Source organism: Gigantopelta aegis, chromosome 2, assembly GCF_016097555.1.
Source record: "Gigantopelta aegis isolate Gae_Host chromosome 2, Gae_host_genome, whole genome shotgun sequence".
NCBI lineage: Eukaryota > Metazoa > Mollusca > Gastropoda > Neomphalida > Peltospiridae > Gigantopelta > Gigantopelta aegis.
The window spans coordinates 45,232,273-45,240,062 of NC_054700.1; positions in this window are offsets into that span (position 1 = coordinate 45,232,273).

Consider the following 7,790-nt stretch of genomic DNA (forward strand, 5'->3'; position numbering starts at 1 on the left):
ACATTCTATATATATATATAAACAAGAAAATGTATTTAGTATGAAATAGTAGTCGCCAACAAAGCTCTGTTATCGCAAACATCTTACAATGGCTGCAAACTCAGGACAGTCCCTTTAAATCTAAAGTACATTTAGAATAAACACACTTACAACAAAGTATTGCATATAACGACCCTGGCTAAGGTGTGTGTGTGTGTGTGTGTGTGTGTGTGTGTGTGTGTGTGTGTGTGTGTGTGTGTGTGTGTGTGTGTGTGTGTGTGCAAAAAAGACTATCACAATAAAAAGGGCACTTTCCCACATTTTAATCGGGGGTGGGGTGTGGATTGGTGGGTGGGTTGAGGTGGTGAACTACCATTTACCCTCACCAAGTACGGTATTGAAGCAGTGGAATAGCCTGTCCTGAACAGCGTGCTTGAACCTTAATTACACCTAAAGACAGCTGTAAGTTTCATATGTCCATAATGATAGTGGTACTGATCGTTTGGTTTGATTTGTATACAGTCTTTTATTCATTTAATTTTCGTGCTTATATCCAATTAAGGTTCAAGCACGTTGTGCTGGACACACATCAGCTATCTGAACGGTCTGTCCAGGAGAGAGCGAGAGAGTTAGTGGTTAGTGAGAGAGAAGAGGGTGTAGTTGCCTTACACCTACCCATTGAGTCGTTTTAAAACTCGCTCTGGGTGAGAGCCGGTACCAGGCTGCGAACCCTGTACCTACCATCCTTATGTCCGATGGCTTAACCACGGCACCACAGAGGCCGGTAGTTGTATATAGTCCAACAGATGTAAATCTTAAATAACGAAGATATGGATTAACAACATTAGACAAGGATTAAGCGTGGACTAAACAAACTGTGAAGGCGGTGATTTATTTCCCCCCCAGACGCACTCATAAAGCAAGAGAGATCGGCCGAAATTGCTATCACAGAAGCTGGTTAATCTTGTTCCTGAAAGAACAGATTGCCGAGATTTACCGAGATTTACCGAAAACGGACAATAGCCTCACGCGAAGCAAGAACAAGTTGGCGGTAACGACTATGGAGAAAAGTTAAGACATGAGGGATTAAGCAATTGGTACAAAGTTTCCCCCAACTAAACGCTTTCTTTGTATTTAGCGGCGAATTCATCTATGTGGGCCGGCCACACGTTTGAAGATGGGTGATTAGGAACATGTGCCAGATGTGGAGATACTAGATGTATGTCACAAGCTTACCCGATATTGAATGACAGCAGGTTCAATATTCTAGTTATCACCTTAAGACACGTTTTATTTTGTAGTCTGTAAAAATAATTTGTATACAGCATTGGTACCATCCTCCTCCTCCTCCTCCTCATCATCATCACTGTCATCATCATCATCATCATCATCATCGTCATTATCATCATCATCATCATTGTCATCGCCATCATCATCACCATCATCATCATCATCATCATCATCGCCATCACCATCGCCATCACCATCACCTTCAACATTATTATTACTATTTCAACGCTTACAGTTACTACTGCTGCTGATGGTCGGATGTAGCTCAATGGTTTATCTCTGACCTGGAGGCGGGACGTAGCCCATTGGTAGAGCGCTTGCTTGATGCGCAGTCGGTCTGGGATCGATCTCCACCGGTGGGCCCATTGGGTTATTTCTCGCTACAGCCAGTGAACCACGACTGGTAAATCAAAGGTCGTGGTATGTGCTATCCTGTCTCTGGGATGGTGCATATAAAAATCCCTTGCTACTAATGGACAAATGTCGCGGGTTTCTTCTCCAAGACTATATGTCAAACTTACCAAATGTTTGACATCCAGTGGCCGATGATTAATAAAGCAATGTGCTCTAATCGTGTCGTTAAACAAAGCGAACTATATATATTTTTTTATCTTAACAGGATGTAGCTGGTCGGTTTAACTCTCACCCGAGAACGAGCTGTAACTCAATGGTTTAACTCTCACCCGAGAACGAGCTGTAACTCAGTGGTTTAACTCTCACCCACGGGCGAGCTGTAACTCAGTGGTTTAACTCTCTCCCGCGGGCGAGCTGTAACTCAGTGGTTTAACTCTCACCCGAGAACGAGCTGTAACTCAGTGGTTTAACTCTCACATCAGGACGAGTTGTAGCTCAGTGGTTTAACTCTCACCTGAGGACGAGCTGTAACTCAGCGGTTTAACTCTCATCTGAGGGCGAGCTGTAACTCAGTGCTTTAACTCTCACCCACGGGCGAGCTGTAACTCAGTGGTTTAACTCTCACCCACGGGCGAGCTGTAACTCAGTGGTTTTCACCCGCGGCGAGCTTAACTCTCACCCACGGGCGAGCTGTAACTCAGTGGTTTAAATCTCACCCACGGGCGAGATGTAACTCAGTGGTTTAACTCTCACCCACGGGCGAGCTGTAACTGAGTGGTTTAACTCTCACCCCGGACGAACTGTAACTCAGTGGTTTAACTCTCACCCACGGGCGAGCTGTAACTCAGTGGTTTAACTCTCACCCACGGGCGAGCTGTAACTCAGTGGTTTAACTCTCACCTGAGGGCGAGCTGTAACTCAGTGGTTTAATTCTCACCTGAGGGCGAGCTGTAACTCAGTGGTTTAACTCTCACCCACTGGCGAGCTGTAACTCAGTGGTTTAACTCTCACCCACGGGCGAGCTGTAACTCAGTGGTTTAACTCTCACCCACGGGCGAGCTGTAACTCAGTGGTTTAACTCTCACCCACGGGCGAGCTGTAACTCAGTGGTTTAACTCTCACCCGAGAACGAGCTGTAACTCAGTGGTTTAATTCTCATCTGCGGGCGAGCTGTAACTCAGTGGTTTAACTCTCATCTGCGGGCGAGTTGTAACTCAGTGGTTTAACTCTCATCTGCGGGCGAGCTGTAACTCAGTGGTTTAACTCTCACCCACGGGTGAGCTGTAACTCAGTGGTTTAACTCTCATCTGCTGGCGAGCTGTAACTCAGTGGTTTAACTCTCATCTGCGGGCGAGCTGTAACTCAGTGGTTTAACTCTCATCTGCGGGCGAGTTGTAACTCAGTGGTTTAACTCTCATCTGCGGGCGAGCTGTAACTCAGTGGTTTAACTCTCACCCACGGGCGAGCTGTAACTCAGTGGTTTAACTCTCATCTGCGGGCGAGCTGTAACTCAGTGGTTTAACTCTCATCTGCGGGCGAGCTGTAACTCAGTGGTTTAACTCTCACCCGAGAACGAGCTGTAACTCAGTGGTTTAACTCTCATCTGCGGGCGAGCTGTATTTCAGTGGTTTAACTCTATTCTGCGGGCGAGCTGTAACTCAGTGGTTTAACTCTCATCTGCGGGCGAGTTGTAACTCAGTGGTTTAACTCTCATCTGCGGGCGAGCTGTAACTCAGTGGTTTAACTCTCACCCACGGGCGAGCTGTAACTCAGTGGTTTAACTCTCATCTGCGGGCGAGCTGTAACTCAGTGGGCAAGCACGTAGCTCATTAGCAAACTACTCACAAGTACGGGCGCAAAAAAACCTTTTACAGCTTCCCTAAACAAAACCGTGTATCTGCACAATACAGAGTCGAATGGGCATTTAGCACTGGAACGTCAGGATGCGCCCACGAATGAGCATAGAGTAATATGTCAGGCAAGTATTTTAGAGATATATATCGCTGAAATTAGTTTTGAGGGCAAAGTAACTTTGAGAACCATTCACCCAAGGGGTGTCGATCCTAGAACCGATCACATCCCAGAGGAATGCTCTATGACCATGACAAATCCCGACTCTTTGTAATTAATTTTCTAAAATAATTTGACACATATACATATATCACATTGGTTTTCCCAATCCATATTTAGATCATCTTTCATCTGGTGGGGGGGGGGGGGGGGGGGGGGGGGGGGGAGGGGAGGGGAGGGGGGGGGGAGGGGGAGGGGAGGGGAGGGGAGCATACTCTAGTCCCTACAGATTGAGTATGGGTGGGGGAGGAAATGTCCGCCTGTCCTCCCACTTCCGAAGCCTATGTTTGACTCATGATACACGCAAAAATCTTGCATCTTGTCGTTTTTTTTGCGAATTTAACTAGAACTCATTACCTTTTGATTCATAAGAATATTTGTCATGTTGTTCGATCTGAATTCCTGTTTAAATCATATTAACTGTAAGAAAATGCCACAACATCGACATCTTGCAACGGAAGAAGCTGTCATTGGTGCTGCCATATTTATAGAACAATGCCGAAAATATCCAATGGCCCTTGAATCAATTTTGTGGAGCATGTTATACAATTATGAGATTTAGTTAAAGAAACATTCCTAGGTTTTCCTACAAATATTATAATTAATACCTAAGCAAGAAACTGTAAGTAGGACAATTTTGCATTCAACTCCATCCGACCTCGGTTGTGTCGTAGTTAAGCCATCGGATATAAGGCTGGTAGGTACTGGGTTCGCAGACTGGTACGGGCTCCCACCCAGAGCGAGTTTTAAACGACTCAGTGGGTAGGTGTAAGACCACTACACCCTCTTCTCTCTCACTAACAACTAACCACTAACAACTAACCCACTGTTCTGGACAGACAGCCCAAATAGCTGAGGTGTGTGCCCAGGACAGCGTACTTGAACCTTAATTGGATATAAGCACAAAAATAAGTTGATAATAATGATAATAAAATAAAATTGAACTCGTCGTTTGTCAAAAAGTACTGACGAACGTGCGTCTTTAATATGTAATACGTATACAAGTGGCATCATTATGTTTGTTTGCTCCCACGCAAACCATAGACACGGTAATATATCCAGTGATGGGTTCCCCAATGATGTTGATGTCTGTATTGGTAATACAAATCTATTCTGACGCCCATAATCACGTCAGAACGTGCCTTATGTTTTAGCCAAACTTAGAACCGTCTTATTTCTTTTTCCTTCAAGAAGGGTATGGAAGACACAACGGTGGTACGTTTAAGTCACATCCAATTTTCATATTATGCATTTAATTTTATAAATGAAATAAATGGAGACTTGTTGGGCTTTCATCGAGAAGGAAAAGTTTGAAATAATAAAATAATTAAATTGTGTGCTGTGTGTTACGTGCTGATCTTGCAAAATATATGCAGGTTTTGCTAGAGGTAAAGAAAGAAGTATAATAAAATAAAGACAGAGGCACGCACACTGACATATATATAGAGGAAGAGACGAAGTGAGAGAGAGAGAGAGAGAGAGAGAGGAGAGAGAGAGAGAGAGAGAGAGAGAGAGAGAGAGGGGGGGGCAGTGAAGGGGGGGTTAGGAATATATATATATATATATATAATATATATATATATTATATATATATATATGGAGTAATAGATAGAGAGAGAGAGAGAGAGAGAGAGAGAGAGGAGAGGAGAGAGGGGGTTAGGAATATATATATATATATATTATATATATATATATATAGAGAGAGAGAGGAGAGAGGAGAGAGAGAGAGAGAGAGCGAGAGAGAGAGAGAGAGAGAGAGAGAGAGAGAGAGAGAGAGAGAGAGAGAGAGAGAGAGAGGAGAGAGAGAGGGGGGTTTAGGAATATATATATATATAATAATATTAGGAAAATTATAAAGAGAGAGAGAGAGAGGGAGAGAATCGAGAGAGGGATATATAGAAGATAGAGAGGAGCAGGAGAGAGAGAGAGAGAGAGAAGAGAGAGAGAGAGAGAGAGAGAGGGAGAGAGAGAGAAGAGAGAGAGAGAGAGAGAGAGAGAGAGAGGAGAGAGAGAGAGAGAGAGAGAGAGGAGGGAAAGAGAGAGAGAGAGGAGACGAGAGAGAGAGAGAGAGAGGAGAGGGAGAGAGAAGAGAGAGGAGAGGGGAGAATAATATCTATATATATATATATATATCCGGAAGGCAGGAGAGGAAGAGAGGAGAGAGAGAGAGAGAGAGAGAGAGAGAGAGAGAGAGAGAGCGAGAGAGAGTGGAGAGGGAGAGAGTGACGAGGAGAGGCCGAGAGAGAGAGGAGAGGAATCTAGAGAGAGATGAGGGTTAGGAATATATAGAATATATATATAGGGAGAGAGAGAGAGAGAGAGAGAGAGAGAGAGAGAGAGAGAGAGAGAGAGAGAGAGAGAGGAGAGAGCGAGAGAGAGAGAGGGGAGAAGGGAGGGGAGAGAGAAGAGAGAGAGGAGAGAGGATGTTTGGGTGGGTAGGAATGCAAGAGAGAGAGGGTTAGGGCTATATATATAATTAGTGGATATATATTAAGGGAGAAGGGTAGAGAGAGGAGGAATAGGAAGAGAGAGCGGGGGAGCGCGGAGCTGAGGGAGATAGGAGAGGAAGGGAAGGAGGGCGGAGAAGGATAGAGGGAGAGAGCAGAAGGGATATTGGGAAGGAGAGAAGGAGAGAAGAGGGAGGAGGCGATGAGGGAGGGAGAGGAGGGGGAGCGGAGGGTGGGGGTGGTAAGGAGGGAGGGCAGAGAAGGGAAAGGGCAGGACTGAAGAGCGGGAGGTGAGGGAGGGAGGAGGTACGAGAGAGGGAGTTTAGGAATTTCCTATCTTATATAATTCGGCATATATATATAAGAGGTCATTCACACTGAGAGAGAGAGAGAGACTTGAGAGAGGAGAGAGCTACTTTAGAGAGGAGAGAGATGGAGAGAAGAGAGGCAGGGAGGAGGGAGGGAGAGAGAGAGAGAGATTCCGTCCTTGCTTTCTCCTTATCTCAATCTATAATATATCCTTCCTAATCTCTGCTCTCTATCGCTTCTGAGAGAGAAGAGATCTATTCTCTTTCTCTCTCTCTCCTCTCCTATGAGGGAGGAGTTCTGGAGAGGAGATGAGATCATTCTGTGTCTTAGAGCGAGTTGCTTCCTTTCGCTTCTCTTACTCTAGCTTCCTCTATCGTTCTTAGGATCGAGAGAGAGAGATTATCTGTCTCTATCTCTCCTCTCTTATCCTCTCCTCTCTCTCTTGCCTCTCTCGCTACCTCTTTTCCTTCTTCCTCCTCTCTCTCTCTTCTTTCTCTTCCTCCTCTCTCTCCCTTCTTCCTCCCTTTCTCTCTCTTCGCTCTCTCTATAATCCTTCTCTCTCCTTTCTCTCCTCTCTTCTCTCGCTTCCTTCTCCTCTCTCGAGAGCTTTCTTCCGTCTCCACTCTCCTTCTTTTCGGCTCTCGCTTCTCTTCTCTCTTCTCTCATTCTCTCGCTGCTCTCTCTCCTCTCTCTCTCTCGATTCCTCGCTCGAGAGAGAGTGCTTAGGAGGCCTCTCTCTCTCGCGTCTAGCGCTCGCTTTTCTTCGCTCGATCTCTCGAGGGGGTCCTCTGGGAGTCGCGGCTCTCGCCGCTCTCGAGGGAGGCTACTCTCGGTCTCGCGGGAGAAATCCGCGATGAACAGGGATCGATGCTCTCTCTGGCTCTCGGGGAGAGTCTGGCGCCGTTAGGGGTTTTGGAGTGCTCGATCTGGAGGTTCGAAGAGTCCGATCGGGGACGGGCGTGGATGCGGAAGGGAGGCGCGGGAAAGGCGGGGGACCTCGCTCTCTCTCGCGAGAGCGGAGCGCGTCTCGCGCTCTCGCTCGCGCGAGGAGAGAGAGAGAGAGAGAGAGATAGAGAGAGAGAGAGAGAAAGAGAGAGAGAAACGAGGGTTTGTCCATGTTATGATGTTTTAAATTAGGGAGTCCTAAAAATTATTGCATTTCTTTGGAAAAGCTTCATTCTTGACAGATGATGCCATTGTAATATATACGTTCAAAACAATTTACCCATGGTAGATACGCTAGAACACATTCACTCATTTTTAAAAAGTGACTATCTAGTTCATTTTCCCACCCGGTGATAACTATAATCAACATAACACATAAAATGTTCTAATATTTAT